Here is a 22,403-nt window from a genome sequence, read left to right on the forward strand (position 1 = left end):
AGTTGTGCGATTTCTACAAAAAATATCTAGAGGAAGACAATTTTCCGCAGCTTAGAAAATTCGCAAGAAGATTGATTTCTGCGTTTGGCAGTACTTATAAATGCGAACAGTTCTTTTCATTGATGAAAGTTAATAAATCAACACATCGTACAAGACTGACTGACGATAATTTGGAAAATTCTTTACGTCTTTGTATCAGTGGAATTCATCCAAATATCGATGGATTAGTTTCCCAAATTCAAGCTCAAGCGTCTCATTAATTTCAGTGTATTTAACTTTTGTAGTTTGTAAAAATTGCAAATGTAACTATTTAATTATAATGTTGTACCATTTTTTAAAATTTCATTTTCTTATTTTAATAAATACAATAATAACATTGTCGTATTATTTCATGTCTAATATCTATCGCAAAAAAATATTATCACTACATTAAAATGCACTAAGTACTTTTAAACGCGGCCCGCGAACGTTTTGCACGCTAAAGTTTGGCCCTCAGCATGTCAAAGGTTGCCCATACCTGATGTAAAAAATAAAAAGTTGGCCTGTGATCAGGAAAAAACCGTAAGCTCGTTTTTATGTCATCGTTTCACAAATGTTTCATTTAATATTGAAGGAGAAATTTGTTTTTTCAAGGAGAACTCAACATTTTTGACTATGGAAAATAGACAATTATTCAAACTTTTGAATCGCTCATACCACCATCATCACCATAGACAGATTCTAATGTTCGTGAGCTTCATAATCCATGCTTCATGACAGAAACTGCTAAACTCGATATTATAAAAGCAGTTGCAAATTGTCTGCTAGAGAGAGGGAGAGAGAGTTCAAAATTGTCACTGCTTGCCTCAACATACATCACTTTTGACTATTTTTCTACATTGTTGCCTATTTTATTAACGCATTTTCCATACATACATACCTAAAATTAAATCTTCCAGCTCCTTTGCAAAGTCTTCCACAGATTCCGAATAGCAAGAGTTCGAAGGTGCTTCCTTCGTTGTAACTGACGGCAAACAAGGAACGTCTGAAGTACAAACAGAAAACTTACACCTGGTGGTCGACTGAATCACCTCTTAAACATTTGAAAAATTTTAAAAATGCATAACTGAAATTGAAAATGACGAATGAATTCTTTTTGTAGTAAATTTGTTGCTCAACGATTCGTACCTGCAAACTAGGAAACTATATGCGTCAATGGAACTCACCATGCATAACTTGATATTTATTTTCTCGTTTTAATGTTTATGTTTAGTATGTACCATAATAATTCCCATGAAGTTAGACGTAGCTTAATTAATCTCCTGGCATTTATCCAGCTTTATCTTATTTCAGCTTCAACAACTTTCAGTAGAATAGAATATGATTTAAACGTTCCTCTCTATGTTAAGCGTTACATTATGAAACAATGTACTCACTTAAAATTTCTCTATACATAGTTTTGAAGAGTAAATTATGTAGGTGACGTCGCTCATTCTCAATACATTGAGAATATAATCATAATTCTTTCAAATATAGCTGTCGATGTCTTCCTGACATTGTTTTCAAAATATTGTGTCTGTGTCCAAATCATCGAGCAAATGAAGACGTTTAATCATCCAGCAAGCAACTATAAATGAGAAATGGGACCCTCAGCAGGAAATTGAATGCCGCATTGAACACGCAAGACAGGCATTCATTAAATTTAAACCGATGTTGATAGAATGGTCAAATGTTATGTGTGGACATTAAAGATATCGTCCATCAATAAACTAGAAGCCTTCGAAATGTGGACCCTTCGAAGAATGTTGCGTATATCATGGACAGACAGAGTAAGGAACGAGGATGTACTAAGAAGAGCTGGAACTGTGAGAGAGTTGTTCAAATTGATCAAGGTACGAAAGGTTGTATATTTGGGTCACGTTCTTAGAGGAGAAAGATATACAATACCCCAATTGATCATACAAGGAAAGATCGAAGGAAAAAGAGGTGTAGGCCGATAACAAATGTCATGGCTACGCAATATAAAACCCTGGACTGACATAAATACTTTTCGGAATTATCATAACCTAGTTATTTCACAATAATATAGCGAATTTTCCAAAACTTGTTTTTCCAACAGGTTGTATAGTACAGTAGCTTTGTGTATGAGCTAGAAATAGTCGTATTTCCAAGCAATTATGTAGCCATAAAGAAACCCCGTGTTTCAGCTGCTTTTCAGGGATATTTCAGCCGAAATATTCTGGGAGTCACAACTACATTCCAGGGACAGATTAATTGTACCTACATCAAACTTGTGGATAATGCCCCGTTGCAAGGAACCACGAAATTGCATCCAGAGACGTACACATGTCATCTACGGATCGCCGGAACATCAGCCAACATATATATTTGTTAATCTATTAGATGATATGTAACTAGAGAATTAAAACAGAAAATAAAGACATTTCATTTTGTTTCTCATAATTTTAGTTGTAGGACTTCTCTCTAGATAGACAGACCTTTGGTTAAAATATTCATATGAAAATTAAAATTATTAATATTCTTATTAAAGTCTTCTTTATCATAGAATCAGTAGCACTCGGAGTGCTTTTATCATTTAAGTACCCCAACAGTATAACTTTGTTAATGTTTTTCATGGTAACTGGTGTTGTGTTTGTCTTTATGCCCTCAGGAATAAAAGTCTTGTTCAATTTTTGACTTTGACGTGATGATTGTGACTGGCAGCAATCGGTGAGCTGTGTCATGACGCTATAAATAGATGTCTGACCGTAAGATAATCGCCAACGCACTGTAGGTGCAAGACAGTAGAAGAAGAAGTCCAAATCATTTAGCTGTGGAGAAAATGTCCTGCAGAATGTTTCACTAACATTTTATTTTTCTCAAAAAACCAGCGACCAATAATTGCAGAAAGGAAATTACACACCACTGGCGTTCCTCTGAAAATTGACAGTCTGCAAGAATTTTCCTCATAAAACCATCGGAAAGAGCAGACGAATGTTTGGTGATAACAACATTGATAATGTTCTAATGAGGCCGAGGAACTGGTTTTCATAGTTTCGTCTCACTTTATGTTATGCTACCGCTCCTAAGTATGATGGATTTTCCTAAGGAATAAAGATTCCATCCCTTCTAACAGGGGCGAACTTTTTATACGAAATATTGTAAAACTATACGCCACTGATGAAGCACTAGCAAATACTTTCTTCATAGTCCATCCCACAAGCAAAAGATCGCGATCTCCCGCGTGACATTCGATATAGTAAATGGTCAAAGAGTCGGAGATATCTGAAAAAGTGACAGATCCGTAATTTAATACTAAATATTCCAAAATAAAATATGTAATTCATCAATTGAATAAAAATATTATCAAGTTAGGTATATACATTAGTCTTAGTTGATAATTTCCAATTGAAAAATAACTTTCCCTTTCATTTAATAAGAACTTGTCCTGTTTGATTCGGAATATTAAACTTCCTCCTAAGAGCCTTCGGGTTTCTGGGTTTTTTTGTCTATTTTGCTCATGTTTCCCACAGTTATCTATCTCTGAGACTCATTCCTGAATGGATCTTAACGTTTTCGTTTCATTCGTTCTCAATATTCTTTTGGTTGTTAATATTTCGATTCGTGTTCTATTACCTAACTGAGAAAAGGTCTTACACGTTTCTTGATTCGCATCTTGCTTGGTGTACTCACCAATTTGTAAAAACTACGGGCACTAGTCTTAGTGTCAAGGGTAGTGGACAGGTAACAATAATCAGTGGGACCATTAAGAAATTTACTTGGAATTTCCTGGATGAGATGTCGGTCAGTCAGATGGGGAAGGATTTTATTGAGGATTTTATTGAGGCAATTTGTTCAGAGAAATGTCTATCACTTAGAGCTCGATGAAAATATCAGGATTACCAAGTCAACCTAAGATAAGACAAAGATCAATGCAAATAGCAAACATCCGACTTGTTTTCGAAAACCACGAATGATTTATAATCTTGGAGAGGTTTCCATGTGAAACCTTCTTTTTATATTTTGATGATAATTGTCATAGTGACTGTATTTCAATTTATGATTTTGTATCTAGTAAGAAATCGATGGACATTTTACTTTTGGTAATTTCTAATCACGAAATTTTTGATAATCTTCAAAAACCATTCTCAATGATCAATGACCCGATTTTGGTTTTTCCAAAATTATATTTTTCAAACGAATAATTTTGGGTATCTAGTCCGATACTGATAAAAAAGTGGGGAGAGCCAAACGAGGGACGTGCTGGTATCAGCCCACGGGCCCTTTGTTCGTTTTCTATCTGTGGATTCCTGACAAGAGTGGGCACCCGGACGACCTTGGTCAAAACCGAGCAAAGTACTGTTTAACGTTTGACAGCAGCGGCGGTACCGCAACATTTATACAAATGTATTGTTATTAGTACTGGCGATTAACGAAAGAATTTAAAATAAAACTATAATTATAGAATAAATTCCAAGTTTATTACGTGGTACTAACGAAAAGTTACCACCAACTGAATAGTTTTTTCGAAAATGTGTGAAAAAAAAACATTTCATAAAAATAAATTGAAGATCAAGAAGATAAACAATAAAAGTATGAGAAAGGCTTTGCTTTAAGCGGCTCGCGGAAAACTGGGATTCAGTTAGTCAGAGAATAAATTATATTTCAGAAAAAAAAAAGAAAGATTCACTTAAAAGTATTATTATAGTTGGCGATATCTTCTGATGGTCGTTCTTCGGCGTAGATGGGTTCTTCTGGAAATCCTGTACCAGCCAAAATATATGAAAAAGAAAGAGACTGATGCAGATGTTGAAGAAAAACCATCCAGAAGAACATTTTGTGTTTTTGGCTACATATAGCAGCTGCTCATTATACAAAAACGTTGTGGGAGCTTTTGGAGAGTGGGTTCTTCCATTTATAGAAAACAATGTACCTCAATTGAGGCCAATTTAACATTTTTAGCGAAATTTGGAAAAATTGGGTTTGCGAGCCGACTGGGTGCTGATTCAGTAACCATTCTTTCATATAAGAAATTTCAAATCTTCTGGTACACTTTGTTGTCTAGTTATAATCATATATTTATTCATATTTGTATCAAGCTTTGTTACTTTGAGTTCCTGCCTTTCTTTTTTTTGTTTTCGCCATCTCCGACTGCATTTTAATCATTTTCATGTTTAGTTCATTGGATTTTTCGATGCTGTTCAATTTTCCCAGTATTTTTTGGAGAATTTCTTCCATTCTTGCACTCTTTCAGATTTATTTCATTTGAATGCAGTTCACTTGCGAAGTAACTTGGCGGTTCAGCCCCTAGCCAACCTAGAAGCCATCATTATCTGCTTTTATTTATTTTCCCTTAGATACGGACCTGTTCCAGTTGAATCGCTATAACAAATTTTGACCACTTGGTCGACGAACCATTTTTATGATTTTTCCTTTGAGTAGTAGTTTTTCTTAGACCATTTACATCACTATCACTGTAGTTTCTATTCTATAACGTGTATCTTAAAATTTTTGACCCTTGTATTCGAGGGTATTTGACTTTAATCTTGGATATACATTAACGCGTCTTGCCTTCTGTTTCTTCAGGACCGGAACTCATTATTCTGGCTCATAAGTCTTTTTTGAGTTGAAGTATACCTTCACTGTTTTCGCGAACTTAATGACTTTCACGTAAGAAAGAACTTGATAAAACACAAATAAAGCCGTTGTCAAACGTATCGTACTATATTTGACACAGTTCCATAGTGCTAGATGCATTTAAAAAAAATTAATATGGGTGAAGATGTATATGGTGATCTAAATTGATATACAACTATTTGAGACGCATTGTATATACACAATCAACATCGGCAAGTAGTTTTTTATTGAAATACCCGCGGAATAAACGAAGTTGTATCTTTATACGTACAGCTAATGAAAACCCCGGAATGAAACATTGTATTAATACTAAATGCCAACGAGTACTAATCTTATCAGATTAATCAACATACCGTCTTGTCGACAAGACAATATCCAGACAATGAAATGAATACTTTCACACTCGAATTATCTAAAAATCTATTGGAATGCTGTACGGGCGTATTTTATTAATTTGTTCATAAGAAATTAATGTCTTGTTTCAGGTAAGTTCCATAGATGACGGCGCCAAAGTGGCGGATATTACAACTTCACATATGTACATTACTAAATTTAGAATTTCAAAATATTATTTATGATCTAGAGGTTTCACTTAACGATATTTCTAAAAACCATAGTTTGTTGAAACTTACAAAGACAAAAAACAAAATCTAGTACAGGTTTTCTCATCAACCCAAGCCTGTATTATCTCTTAATTTATTCTGAACCGACATTTCATGTTTTTGAGAATACAGTCTGTGACATACCTCAAAGAGGACTCAAATATTCAAGAAGGTAATGCCGATCGGTGAAACTAAATGTCATCACGATCAATACCTACCTATATACTAGAAAGAAAAGACTTTTTATTCAAGTCCATCAATTTAGATGAACAAGATATTGACTGGAAACCAAAGAGGAAATCTTAAAGACTCACTCTAGATAGTAAAATCGTCCGGAACAAACAAGATAACCAGTCGAACCACGAAAGCTTCGATGGTATGTAGAAACTTCGCTGATAAGAATCAGGCTTGTAACCTAAAGATCCTGATGTGGGTGTACACCACCGTAGTATAAGTCTGTACACAACAAGAATTAATCTGTTGAAGATGCAAAGACTACCAACCATATATTATTGGAAAGCGCCAGAGGTGAACCCAAACCTTTCTATGGATAAGCCTCAGAACGAAATAATGTAAAAGTTTGAAGTTGAGAAAAAATTACTCCAAAACTAAGCAGTAGAAGCAAATTGGATAAAAACAATACTAGAAATAAACATAAATACCATCAAATGGTATATGGGTGATTCCGTTCTAACTGTGATATTCAATGTCCTGTATTGTTTTTTTGTACTAGTCATTAATTAATAATCAATTAATAAAAATTTTGTGTTAATTTTATAATTCTTAAGATATTTAAACATTATTTTTATACAATATAACTTGCCACTTAAAGAAAACTTATACTACATCACTTGAATGTCAGTACCGTGTCATGTCCATTCCTAGAATTTACCGATAAATTATTAATTTTTTTTGTCGTAACAAATGATTTAAACTAATTACCTTATAAATTCTAATGTTTATGATCAAACTGAGGAAAATTGATGCACTTGTTGTTTAATATCTTAAGTTACCATGTCAGTACCGTGGATAAATGAGTCAGTACCGTGGAACTCAAAATCCGACATTTGTGTCTTGCTCGTGATACTTTGAAGTTGTAGTAAATTCCTCTTAGAGTTTTATTTTTACAGTAAAATAGATGAATAATATGCATAAAAAAGTTAGAAAAGTTAAATTTTAAAATCTTGAAATTTTGAATACAAAAAATCACAGTTAGAACGGAATCACCCATATGGATGGATTCAAAATAGGAGACTAAATAGAAGATTATTATGAACCCTTCACAGGACTTGTGGAAACGACTACAGGATAATGGAAAGAACAAATATTAGAAAAGAAGGTGGATAGGGACACCTGGTGTAAATTTTGCAACTTGCATATTCTGTTATGTAGCTTCTATCTACATTTTCTCAAAGTGAGGAAGACTTCGGATCTTCAGAGCATTATACCCGAGAGCGTATGAAATAGAAGATGAAGAGTTATCCTTCGTCCAGAACTTTTTGAAACGAGTGGGCCCAATAGATCCTCATTTTTTTTACTGTATATTGTTCGGTGGTAAACAGAGTAGCATTTCAGAATTACAATTTGTATGATTATTAATGGGACATGGATAAAAACTTCTTCAACATTTTCCAAATTTAACAATGTACATATGTCCAGTTTTAAAAATTGACACCAGAGAGTATGTACCCGTTAAGAGGGATTCTTATTCGAGGTGGTAAGTATATAGTTAGAAATATTTAATAGTTATGAATACGTAAAAATTCAAGTAATAATAGATTATGGCTAAATTAAAAAAAATAACAAAATTTTTATTTCAAATATGAGTGGATTTTATTCGCCTACCGAGATTCCTGCTTTTCCACACAATTTCATATAAAGTAACAGGAAAATAAAATTACAAATTCCACACGCCTGTGGATGTTGTGAATGAAACGCTAGTCCAGTTAAATAATTAGTGATTGCAATGGAGTCACCTTTTGTCTACTTAAGTATTTTTGAAAATATTGAAATTAATTGAGCACATATTGAGTTGAAATTATTAACTAGCGATTGTAAAAAAGTGATCTTTTGTGCACGTACATATTTTTTGAAATTTTGAATTTATTTGAACACATCATGAGTTGAAATTATTAACTAATGATTGTAAGGGAGTGACCTTTTGTCTTTATACGTATTTTTTGAAATATTGAAATTAATTGAGCACATATTGAGTTGAAATTATTAACTAGCGATTGTAAGGGAGTCACCTTTTGTCTACTTAAGTATTTTTGAAAATATTGAAATTAATTGAGCACATATTGAGTTGAAATTATCAACTAGTGATTGTAAAAAAGTGATCTTTTGTGCACGTACGTATTTTTGGAAATATTGAATTTAATTCAGCACATAATGATTGAAATTTTTAACCGCCATCACAACGTACCAAAAATAAATAAATAGAGGTCATATTTTCCTTTCAATTCTTTTAGAAACTCAACATGTTTGATCATTTCTTTTGGATGATGATATCGAAATAGTTTGTCTTTAATAAATATCAATGAATAGTTGATATTGATAAGATATTGGAACAGGTGTGACTCCCATATTTAGTTATCTACCTAAAATCGTAAAAGTTTGTCATGGAAACCTTGAACCACTTCCTAATATATATTTTTATAGGTTTTTTCTTGAAATTACAAAATTACTAAAGCGTGAATCAGAGATTACATATTTAACGTATAGTTTTTGCTATCAGTATCGTAGTTTTGAAATGATTCTATACAAGGCGTACCTAAAATTCAAGAAAAAGTCTAGTTGTTCTTCTTAATTTAGATCAGCACAAATCCATAATTATTCCAAGTGAAAAAAGTTACTCAAATCGATGAGAATTCATTATACAGAACAATTATTTTTCGAATTATCATTAACTTGAAATAAAAATCAGAAGTTTAGGTGAAATTGTGAAATTTATGATTCTGAAATTAATAAGACAAAAGATTAAAATTTGCCAAATTAATACCAGTGTTTAAAGTAAAAAAGGTGTGATTAAAGTTCTGGGATTATGCCGCTTATATTTCGTTAGAGATAACTTCTCTTAATCCTTGGAAGTTTAAGAAACTCGGGAAATTATTTTCCATTTGTAAATAGTCCGGTCAAAAACATAGTCCGGTCAAAAACTCATTTATATTTGAAAAATGTAAGTACAAGACAATTACATATATATCCTAATTCAATTCACTGCACTTGTCTCGGTCATAGAATCAATAGTCTTTATTTAAAAACTGATCGGCTTGTATATTACGGGGGAAAGAAAATGTGCTCCGCCGCAGCCATAGGCACTGCTAAACCTGTATCCTCTTCCAAACACGCCAGGCTTAAAACAATCCGAAAGATTCATAACCATTTCAGCTAAGAAGTTTGAGGAAATGCTCGTGGTAATCACAAACGACATCGAACTATTGGTCTCTCTGCTGACAATTCAATGCCACGTCAAATATCATCTTAGGACGATAGGTGTGGTAGAGGACCACAAGTGCAGATTCTGCCAGAGCATCTACTCTTCGAATGTTCTGCCCATTTTATCAAAAGGTCTAAGTACCTCGAAGAAGTAGTACTAAAACCTTGGGAATTGGGTCTTTTGGAGGAATCTACATATTTAAGAAACAGAAGAAAGAGATATACAGTCCCGTACAAAATATCTTCTAGGTCTACAGTCTACAATTTACTGTAAGCATTATAATCTGTGCCGATTATTTCAGTTGACGTAGAACTTAGTTTTTCTTTTTGCAAATGTATACTGAAAAAAAAAATTAGAACAAATATTTATACTTGAATAAGGCTTCATTCTTTTTTAAAATATTCTCCACTTTTGCTTGCGTTTTAACCAATTTTCTATTCCGATTGTGGTACCTCCAAGACATCTAATTTTAACACATCAACTGCTTCTTCAGGTGTAGGAAAACATCGACCTCGCAATCGATTTTTGATCGGCGGGAATAAGAAGAAATCATTGGGTGCCATACAAGGATTGTATGGCGTATTTTGGACGACCTTCAAGAAATTCATCCTGTAGCGAAGTGCTTCATCACCAAAAGTCGAAATCAGTTGATCGGCATACTGCTGTTGGTCTAATCCACGTCGAAAGTCATAACACGAACAATCTACTCAAAAAATACAGAGTAATAAGTAAATGATATGGTTTATCGCTAAATGACTTGAGGCGGGCTTCATCCACTGATGGGTCTCCGTAGATCAATCTATGAGGGTCTTCTGTCTTTTTAATCTACTCTGTTCCATTGGATCTCAGTGTAAAGCTTTGGATATTAGTGGATTTTTGTGGTTTCCATTTCTCTTATCGCTGATGTCTGCTGGTTGGAATACCGAGGTCTGTGTGTAATGTGTGCTTGCTTATAAAAGTTTGCAGTATCTTGGTGTTCGATGGTTCACTGAAACACAGAGCTCTATGCTCTGTGTGGTTTTTATTTTGTACATAAGTATCTTATTTTCCATTGTTAACTGCTCTCAAATGGCACTCGTTTGACGACGGTACGTTCACCATTTAAAATGTCAAACTTTATTATGGCAATGTAGGTACGGGCACATTTCTTAACTATGTACATGAATCCGAGCCTTAGTCATAACGTCGAATGTCAAAGCTACATGTCCGTATAACTAATTTAATAAATTGTGAGATTTAACATGGTATTTATTCATCTTTAAATACTACTAAGTATATTTTCGTGTATAAATTTTTCCAAAATTCAATGCATTCAATTGATGTAAAGCGGTTATTAACTATTACTGACATCAAAGTAATTTCTACTAATGTACCTTCATGCCTGAATATACATAATGTATTAGGTACTCTCATCCATACATATGAGCGTAATATTTCAACGTACAGTCACTGAAAAACGTTTTTCTATTTGAATAGGCCATTAATGATTAGATTTAAAAGATAATTTTCTCAATTTAACATACTTAAAGTTACAAATAAACATTTCATTTGTTTTCATTTTTCAAATAATATTACAAACTATTCGCGAAATTCGTTTATCTGTTTAATTTTATTAAAAAAAATCATAATTCGACTTTTTTCGTATCCATTTTCTCCCCTACTGTTCTCCAATTTTCTGAAGACTAAATAACCCGAGGGGTAGTTGCCCCTAAGTACACAGAATCATGAAACCATTTAGCGTGATATGTGCATAGATGATACTTCCTCTTATATTAGCATTAAGTAAACATTATATTAGCAGCGGCGGCTCGTGGTAATAAATTTTACGTGTCTTGGAATATTTTCGAAGAAATTCCCCTTATAGAAATTTTGCTGTCTTTGTTAAATATCCATTTCGATACTAAAAGAAACGTATATATTTGAGCCCGTCCTTCTGTACGTAACCACGAGCTCTTGGACTCATGTAGTTGGCAAAAATCGCGTCAGTGACAAACCTCAACAAGCTTTACACAAAGTTTCAACTTGGATCTATTTTATTACAGCGGAGTTGAAACTACCACTCAGTTTGTATCGTAAACTGTCTCAAATTGAGTATCCCGCTGCTATAAAATCTTTGACTAAAGAATTAACACCAACACAAATGAAAAACAGAATGGAGGTGACTTGTGTCTATCAATAATTAAAAATTGGAGTCGTTTCCAGTCCAAACCGCTTCGCTTTCCAAGGCGAATGTGGATTCGCAGGGATTGAACACCCACTATATACCCAGACGTTCAAAAAACTTTGTAGAAATAAAATCAAATCAAAATATTTCCATATTTTTTTTTAAATAACGAAAACATGAAGATTGATGAAGGGAAAAAAACTTATCAAAGACATTCACAAATGCTTCTTCAATGGCTACCATACTAAGAAATCATTAAATAAGAATCTACTTGAAATTATTTTGACGGTACAGATGCCACAAGTTCAATCATGATTTCCGAGTTTTATCAACAAGATGTTGCAGTGTACACCGGTACTATGATGTGGGTTATAGTAGGCTATAGAAAGAGCATACAGAACATCTTCGTTTATTTTAGTTTGAATTGAATGTAAGGTAGATTATTCGACTGGTCTGGACTTCACTATGTATATATGTATGTGTGGATTTGGGGCCTCGTATACACTGCGATCGAAAGGATCTATCGTGTCCCCTTGAAGCAGATCCATCAATCCTTTTAAAAAGTCTAGAATGTGGGATGGTTTCAATTGCCAGAGATCTTCGTCTTCAATTTCATACGCACCCAGGTGTAGTGCTTTGGAGTTGCACAGAGGTTTTGTCGGTCTTCAGGTGTTTGTGGAGCCGACAGTGCCCCGATAGAACACCTGTCAGTATTCGTAGATTGTTCTTACTTGGTTGATACTTTCCAGAAGAGTCTTTGCCAGTCTCGGCCCTTGTAGGTTGTCTCAATAATTGGTTTTGCTTCTATCTATCTTCTTTCCAAAAATTTTTTTTATTGTTCTGTAGCTAATACCACAGAAGGGTTTGGGTCCCATGAAGGGCTAGTCTGCCTGTTTTATTTTTCATCTTTCATTCCAATTTTCCTTGTATAGCTCGTTGTTTATGAACGTAGTACGACTACGAAGTATTAAAAATTTTCTTTTGAATAAATAATAAGCAATTTGGTATTATTATTATTATTTAAATTATGTAAATATCATTATTTTTAATTCTTAAGCTCTGCAGCGCTTATGAATTAGCCGCCGCTGATTTTATTCATAAAATATGTAAAACTGGAAATTGCTTTAGTTTGTGTTATGCAGAACTATTTCGAACATTGGGCTTTTGTATACTGTATATATCGCAGTTTACATAACTTACAATGATTTTCAACAGTGATCTCACTAAAATTTCTTTAAAATATGCTTGCTCTACAATTTAATTATAATCATTCGTAAAATGAGAGAGATTCGAATTAATTGTCTATTTATTTTCACCCAAAAACATAAACAAACGATTTTTCCTGTTAGTATCCGCCGGCCAGCATCAGTTCAGTACCATCACCTGGGTACGTAGTTGCACTCTGTATAATGAAATGTGCCCCCCCAAAGTATATCGGCCGGGCCTTCGTCGTCGGTTAACACTACTTGCATGACTAGTATAGCGGTTATGCGTGCAGATATCGTAGTGCTCGCGGTCCGGACACCATCTTCATAGTTTTAATAATATCAAGTCTTCGCAACCTTCAAGAAAACCGCTTCTTCTCTCCTATACATCTTGCAGTAGCAACGGTCGTATCTGAGTCTTCGTCACTATTGTTTCTAGTGTTTTTTTTTTTTGGTGCTTTGGTGAATTTATTACTGTGTAGGAAAAAAATTATAATCTCAGTGAAATTAGGGTTAGTTCTACCTGTTGCTGGTCGGCGATTTTTTATTCTCACTGTGTGGATTAAAGCGAGAGGAAGAAGGATAAAAGCGGGATGGTATGTTGATGTTGCTGATGGCTGGACGAAGACGTGACGCCGCTCGCATGCATCTACAATTATGGTAATTTTACATCTTGTGTAAAGTTTCGTTTATTTATATACTTCATTTGGATGTGACTCTAAGGTTGATTTGATTGTAGTACACAGTGTTGGAAAATACAATTATTATATTATTAATATTATCAAAATTAATAGTTAATTTTGGAATATATTCGAAGTAACATTAAATGAATGATTAGTCAAATATTCATCAAGATCCCCTCGAGATATTGGAGTATTGTATTCAATCTGTGGATCAGATCAGGAGATTATAGTCAGTAGTTTCAACTATTGGATCATTTATTTATAATTTCTTCCTTAAACTAGTCCTGTGGACCTTCCCAAATACGAATCACAATTTTCCTTCACGATTTCCCATCAATTTTTTCTGGCTCATCATGTTTCCGATGTTACCAACTCTTAAGACACGGAATGATTGTTGATTTTCTTCACCATACCTTTCAAGCCAAGCCTTTGCTTCTAGTGCATTTATTTTGTCAACATCACTTATGATTAACTAGCTTCAACTTTTGACAATAATTTTTGTAATGTTCGTAGGAAAACATATTCATATAGATTTTCCAAAAAAAAAAAAAACAAATACTTATCTAGTTATATCCCATAATGATAATGGTGCGAACCGATTTTCGTCTCTCTGTACCTCGTCAGTATAATGTAATGTTTTTAGAACAATAAGAATGAAAAGCTGTTTATCAATCACAAACACGAAATTTTAGTTTTTTATTCATTACGAAAAAAGCATTGTTAATATCGTTAATTATATTAACAGCAGGTGGCAAGTGTTTATATCATACCGCATAGAGAGATTCTATTAATTTTTAATATGAGAATTCATACATTACACTTACAATTATTATGTTCAGTTATCACAAAGAAATTCACGTTTATACAAATTATTCACTTGCCTCATTGAACAGTTATAAAACTGGTATACGGCTGTGAGAATAATTGGCTAGTGTTTGGTAATTTTGGACCGTATCATATTAATTTTTCCTCCTTCGCCAAGAAATTGAACAACTAAATGATGAGGAGTTAAAGTTTTTTCAAATTATTATGAATCAGATAAAAACATTAAACTAAGGGACATTCTGTATAAAAAATTCTCTATTAAAATATGTATCAGATGTTGGGGATATTATTTACAATATTGTAAACGTGTCCGTGTGCCCTTGTAACATTTCATTGTATGAACCAGATGTTGAAAATGCCTAGAATTTATTTATAGTCCGGTCATCCTCTGTTTTCGGCCAAAAATTTCTTTTTCCAACTCTTTTTTAATAATAGGTAATTGAAAAACGATGCATATTACGAAAAAAAATTATTTAGAATAAAGTTGACGAAGAGTTTGGTAATTGAAAAGAAAGAAATGCGTTATTGTTAAAAATTGTTACAATTTGTAGACAAAAGCTTTTAAAAACTAAAAAAAGAATATAGAAATAACTGAATAAAGATATAAATACTAAAAATTTCAATATACAGATGAAAACCACAATGAGCTACAAAATTATAGTAATAGGTTATAATTAAAACAGTATTCAGCATTATTATCAGAAATCGATTAGAAATCTAGAGAGTAGAAGGCACTTTTCAGTAAATATGCCCTCAAATTATTACGAAATGCAGGAAAAGATGATTTGATTTCAATTGGCAAGTGATTGTGCATTTTTTTGCATTGTAATATATTGAGCCCTCAATTCTTGAGAAAAATTCGTATAACGTTTTTATAAACAGCTAAAAAATCTACAAAGTAAGCTATTATAAAAGATTCTAGCATAAAATTTGACAGGCTTATATTATTATATTTGGGTTTTGTTTATCTTAAGCAATAAATCGCATTAAGATTATTCGTTTCTGATCAAACAATCTGAAGTTAACCCTCTACATCAGCGTGAACTTTTACACAGTTTCCTAAGATTTCTGTAGCTTATGGTCAATGAAAATACTTGGTTCGTTGAACTCTGTAAACATGTTAATTCTTATTTTCATCATTCCCACTAATTCCTGATGACGTACCACTAGTTTTGACAAAGCTTTTGTACTTGAAGCTCAAAATTAAAAGCTTTGGCAAAAGTAAGTTCCTTCAGAAGCTTTCTCCTTCAATAATATAATTAATTCACTCTATTTTTTCCTTGAGTAAGCATGATTAATATCTTTAAGCGTCGATCTAACTTGTAATGAAAAACTTCATTTTTAATTTTTTCCTAAAAAACTTTTTTTGTAGATTTATTACGCTATTAACCTGCCCTTATTCAGTTGTAACGATTAACAATTAACTGCTGAATATTTCGAATTTTTTAACAACTAATTTGCTACAAATTCACAACTTGCTTGTACCCTCTATAAACTGACATTGTCTTTTATTAAATGGTTGTAGCCAAAATTTTGCTGTAAAAAATTTTGAAATATTCGAAGTCAGACACTAAATGGATGTTACTAGAAAAAAACGCCTTTGTTGACTGTACTATTTTGGTTCAGTTTATTTATTTGTCGGGCGCAAATACAACGAAGAATTTTAAATCCATGACTGTTCTTCTTTTTCATGCGCAAACAAATATTTCTTTTTGTGATATTACTTTTATTGCTAGACGTAAAAGTAAATTCGAGGATGAGGTATAAAAAAAGATATTCGTTTTATAACCCTTATCTCTTTGAAAAAAAAAAACGCGTTTCTGTTGAAATTTCATTCAATGCAGTTTAGAAAGTATTTTGATTATAATTTGAGGAACTTGAATTGGGAAATAAATCTGAGATAAACTTATATTGAAGAAATAGATTGAAATTTATTTATTTTCAAGACGGACAACTACAAAAACATAAGCCAGCCACGTGGGACGCAATTGAACAGGACCGCACTTTATAAAAACTTTAACCGTACTATAATATATAGTGTGGTACTTCGTGTCGGTTTGGCGTACTATATACTATTGAAGGAATGTATAGTACTATTTAAGGTCTTATCCAACAACATCCTTAGATTTCTTATACATTTTGTATAATAATTAACATGGACTTTAACCCACACTCACATCACCAATTCAATGTCAAGAAACTAGATTATCTCAACGTTGATTGTGGCAAATTTCCCGATATTTTGGTTAATAGAGTTCATATCCAGATCGTTGTGGATAATACCGTTTCAAATGTACCAAGGTTCATCCGCGATGTTGCTTGGTACATTGGTCCGAAATCTTTTAATCATTTGTAGACTACGTTGATTAGAACAGTCCCAACTGATGGGTATGAGGGTATGTTTATAAATTATAACGCTTATACCACGTCAAGAAATATAATTCTGTGGATCTGATCGCTCGTAGAGTAGCTTTCTCTAGACCCGAACTTATTCCGTTAAAAAAAATGCTGGCAACCCTAGTTGCAAGTAATACTTATAATGTCTATGTGAAGATTATTTTTCCCACTATTTTTTATTAGTCAAATTTCTTGTTTGTTTACTTTTACTAGTTTCACCAGCTCAAAAATTACGATCTTTACATTCGATCAAGTTTCTTATCAAGTCTACATATTGATGGTGCCCTTCAATGGTCTGTTCAAAATTTCGAGTATTCGAGACGAACTATAGCGTTTGGTTATTATTTTGTTTGAACACCCTATATATCCAACACGCCTGTTTAGTAATTTTATCATTTAACAATTTATAAAACCGGTCACATAATATATTCTTCGTTCACAGAAGGAAATGCCAACAACTCGGACAAGTATTTAAGAGATTGGAAAAATCGTTTATTTTATTTCGACTGTATTAATGTTTAATTTCAGATAGGTAATAACTCGTTAAGTTAATAAAGAGACAGCAGTTGTTTAATTATATAATTAAATGATATTACAAACTGAAAATGTTAATATTTTAGCGTTTCAGTACCGAATGGATCGAGATTTTTCATTAATAATGCACGTCTCATATTAATACAAGATTTTATTAGATATAAAACACAGTTTTTAATCTTTTGATTGTAATTTTATACTTTCGCGGTCCCCTCGTTCTATTTTGGCTCAAGAAAATCGAATATTCCCACGACTTACCAATGCTACCATAAATTTCCATCAATTTGCTTCGTTACTGACGCCTGTTGAAGTAAAACTACATCGAACGGATTGATACGTATAATAAAGACTTTTCGGAAACTATAACCGGATTCAGGTACATCAGCTATCAGCTGATTATGGATCCTAATCCAGAACGAGATTCGATCAACATTTTCCGGACGTCGCTTCAAAATTTCACATTGAAGACATGATCTACAAGAAGTTAATTCTTCCATGATATTTATTTAGTTCCGATCAGAGTTTTATCATTCTGTTATCTGCGATTACATTCTAAATGAGTTAGTGAAGCTTGTGCTACCATTGAACTGGCCCATAACACAAAATATGGTCAATTTAAATTTGTATCGGAGGTCTTCGATTGTACTATTCAATTTGTTTCGTTATTGTTTTAGTTAAAATAGTTATTTTAGTTACAATCTCAACACAAATGCCATTTCCATATTTCAATTTGTACAATTACTGACCTTAATTTACTCAAATTTCCCGTGAAAATAATAGAATTACTATGTCGATAGATTCTATTGTTAGCTCCGGAAAATTATCATTGGAATCACTCTTTTTATGGTTTCGTAATAAATTGATTATTCACGACATTATTCCGAAAGAATTTTTTGTAAATGAGTATCATTTTTTTGTTAATTCCAGGTAAACGTCGCAAGTATAAATTTTTAATACATTCCATATTTGACATTAATACTTTCCTTCAATATTATGGTTTATATTAATTAAATAATACATATATTACAATTTACTCCATGTCCTATCAGTGTAGAAGGTTTCTTAACCCACTTGTGCAATAAAACAACTTACAGACTGTATTCTCTTTTTGTTTTACGAGGGTAGTTCAAATATGATCGACACAAACGTTGTAGATGGCGCGTCCGTATGTTTTAAATGTCGCGGCTTGATTGTTAGTTGGGTCCTTTTCTAATAGTGCGCAAACGCACTTTTCACTCGCGTGCTACAACCTTTAATGAACGTAAAGTACCGACAGCCTTTGTCATTTGTTTTTTAGTGCGGGAATGCATTTAAAACGCGAAAATTCCTCGGTGTTTACGAGATAAATTCGGTCGTGATTACTTGGGTAGGTCTACTGTATTTGAATGTTCAAAAAGTGTTCAAAGAGCTGCAAAATCGTCGACAGCAGACACCATTCACCGCGTGGAACAACTCGTCGTCAAGTTGTTCAAAAGTTCTAATCCAGGGAGTCTAATCCGGTGGTATCCCGATCCTCCTGGGGTTCAATGGGGTCGCGAGGAAAGATGACAAATAAAAATACTGGAATATACTGGAAATATTATTTGACCATAATCATTTAACAATTTTAAGAAATAGAGAAAGGTATCAAAAGCCTCAATGCTGCTTTCGTCAATTCTGAATGTTCTTTATTTATATTTAACCAAAACTTGTCAGGATAAACGTCAAAAATAAGTTTCAATGACTTATCATTTGATATATCTGTTGATCTTTTTGTTATCCACATAGATCTACAGAAATATAATGATTCAATTACTTTATCAAGGCTCAATATGGGATGTTTTAACTAACGACAGATATATACCCTTTGAAATGTTATTGTTTTTTGTGTACGTTACAATATTAATAGTAGAGGATCCCTAAACTCTCGCAGCGTTGAAACCTCTAATCAGATCTTGGATTAGATAAGCTGCCTATGGACTAACTTTGAATTATCACTTTCTTAGCATGTCACCAAAGGTGAAGGATACGTCTGATGTGAATACCGCAGAAAATGTAAAATAAATCGATCATAAGATTTATTTAGAAAAGCATCTACATTATAATTAAATATCGATTTGGATCGAACATGTGTTTAAAATCTATTTTGGTATTAATTAATTTGAATAAAAACATGGAGAATTCAACTTGTTACCATTAAATTAATCCTTTATATTGAGAACCTTGAATAGTTAATGGAGTACCCTGGGCTGTTAGTTCTATAGTTGCTACTGATCCTACAAATGGTTCTGCGAGGTTTTTGAAACCATTTATTTCTAATTAATATTCAAATGTAGTAGCCCATAACTGGGTACATTAGATATTCAAGGTCTTGTACAAAAATAGATGATTGAAAATAATTTATATTTATATAACTATATTGTATTTTCCGATTATTATCTACGTCACAAAATGGAAATAAAAATATTGATATAAAAAAATGTAGATCATTAATATTATTATTATCTGTAGTTGTTTAAACTCCTTCCTTTCGAATCACAATATGTCAGTTTATGGTGTTTTAACTTTAATCAACGAAAGCAAACGCAAATCAAACATGAATCCCACTTATTCCCACAAGGAAAAACCAGCAGTATGTAAACGCAGAATTGTCTGAAGAGAACTGGCTTAAAAAATCGGTTTCCATCCAAATATAAATATCGTTGAATCACGGATTAAAACCTTCGAAGCAACCTCAACAACTATAATACAAACAGTCATCAGAAAAAGCGAAAAAACCGAGGTAAACGTTGTCTTGACGTTTTGACGAAAAACTTTGCGTTATACATATTTCAAAGTTGGAATTGAAACTGCATTTTTTTGAAAATTGAAAGAGAATTATTCAATTTTAAGAGCGTTTTGTTAACTCGACATAACAACGCTGTCGAAAAAGGTTAAAATGAAGTATCGGCTATCGGGAGAACTTCAAATATCTCGTTTTTTTTTAACGAATGCTGAAACGCATGGGCATCAATTTGAAAACTTACAGTAACCCTGTTTCGAATCAGTTTCATTTAAACGGTCATGTCAAAAATTGAAAATTAAGATTTTGAAGTAAAGAAAACTCTTCATTAAAACACTAAAGATGTTTACATTGTCCAACAGAGGGAGTTTGGTCGACAATGTCAACAAAGGGCAACATTGGCTACAGCTACATCATTTTGAGGGTTACAACAGTAAAGTTTACTGGTAGCTGAAGATATGGTCCTCAACAAAAACATCAAGAATGCGAAATTTGCAATATAGCAAAAGTACTGAATTGATTTAAGAAACCTTGTCCTCCAGATATCAAAAAAACAATAGGTATTGAATCTAATGAAATGAATAAATAAAGTTTTTTGGTTGACATGGACTTCTCCTCAGGAATTTTTTGAAAAGGTGATATACTAAGATTCCGAAAATAATCTACCATAGAAATAAAGTCAACAGACAGATCGTTTTTACTGCGTCATAAGCACTAGAATGAACTGCTGCTTTGACTGATTCAGTCGGACAGCAATTTATAAAGATGCAATCGACTACGCCGACGATCTGTTAGACCAAGAAACATTGAAGCAATGAAAAAGTAGTAGATAAGATACAACCAAGGTAGTTCACCAAGATCACTTCCACTGACCACTGTGAAAATGAAACTGACATCCTTCCACAATTGAATGTGCAACTTAATCTTTAGAATCGTCAATATTTACTTTCACAAAAGATTTATCATTGTCTGCCTTCTTCAAAAGTCACAATGTCCCTATTGAAATAAAAATAAGAATGCTTAGATACTAAGTTTTTTCTTTCCTGTTTTATAAGTTGAGTCCTGGAGCAAAAAATAGAACCATTCGAATTGTGGTTTTATAGACGAATATTCCGTGGTCTTCCCAGGTAGGCAAATGTAAATCAATACAAAAACAACGAGAAGTAATTATAACGATAATGCAAAACGAATCCAGATATGCAAAGCTTCAAAACAAGGCAAAATATTTGAAAAAAAGAGATCCAGGAAGAAGACGAACCGAATTTTTTTTGGCATTGTTGCCGACAGAATAAATATTGCCAAAATGCCTCACGGATAACCACCACAATAAAAATTATAATTATCTATATACATAACATTACAAGGATCAAGTTTTTCCAGTCCACTTGAATCATATATAAGAGAATCCTCAATGAATTTGGTATGGAACAGTTTAGAGATGTTATTTTTACCTGCTAAATGGATGTAACTTCACGTGGTGTCACGCCATTGAAATCTCGGTCCTGCGCGTCATAATGCCCTAATCTACGCCTCGCAAGTTGCAAAAATTCAACCTTCGGCCCTTTTAGTCTAATATACTATTATCCGTTTTTGCGCAATTCATAGTTAAACTGAAATTAAACAAGTTGATGGACAAAATGGACGCACCTCGTCTCTATCTTCTAGATTAATCCACTACGCACGAACTAATAATAATTTCAGTATCGTTTTTGATTGCGTATATTGATTTATTAACGACATAAATAACAACAACAAAGAGAAAACGTTGTAAATAATTGTTACCAAATTTGTAGGAGGTTATAAGTTCACTTGAACTCAACAATACGTAAAACTTTCTACTACTTTGTTTTGATTCGATCTCACAACATTGCTATTAATCATATCTCCGGTTCGCGTTAATAATTTCATTAATAAGAAAAATTCAAAACAATTATTCATACCTTGTATAGTATAATTTCAACAGACATGTTTGTTCTCACCTACTTTTACATAATTCTTTATATTCTTCATTACGTTTTATTTTGTTACGCCTTATTTGATAAATGAGATTGAGTTCGGCGGACCTCCTAAACTATAACTACTTTCCCAATTCTAATTTATGCAGAAACGAAAGTGAAATTATTAAATAACCGCACGAGAAATAACTTTTTGATTCTAATACATCTTAAAACAATTGT

The 22,403-nt window shown here is 32.9% G+C and overlaps 1 protein-coding gene across 11 annotated transcripts in view; it reads left to right on the forward strand.

The window, feature by feature from the left end:
* The window catches only part of LOC130904046 (disco-interacting protein 2), a 255,151-nt gene that overhangs the window by 55,399 nt on the left and 177,349 nt on the right, over positions 1–22,403 (forward strand). For 5 of the 11 annotated variants that reach the window (XM_057816551.1, XM_057816552.1, XM_057816553.1 and 2 more), the window contains exon 1: positions 13,288–13,686. The exons of the other annotated variants lie outside the window; for them this stretch is intronic. The gene's annotated coding sequence lies outside the window, so the exon portion shown is untranslated. Of the gene's footprint in view, positions 1–13,287; positions 13,687–22,403 lie in introns of those variants that run through there. 11 annotated transcript variants of the gene reach the window in all.

This window comes from Diorhabda carinulata, chromosome 2, assembly GCF_026250575.1.
Source record: "Diorhabda carinulata isolate Delta chromosome 2, icDioCari1.1, whole genome shotgun sequence".
Lineage (NCBI taxonomy): Eukaryota > Metazoa > Arthropoda > Insecta > Coleoptera > Chrysomelidae > Diorhabda > Diorhabda carinulata.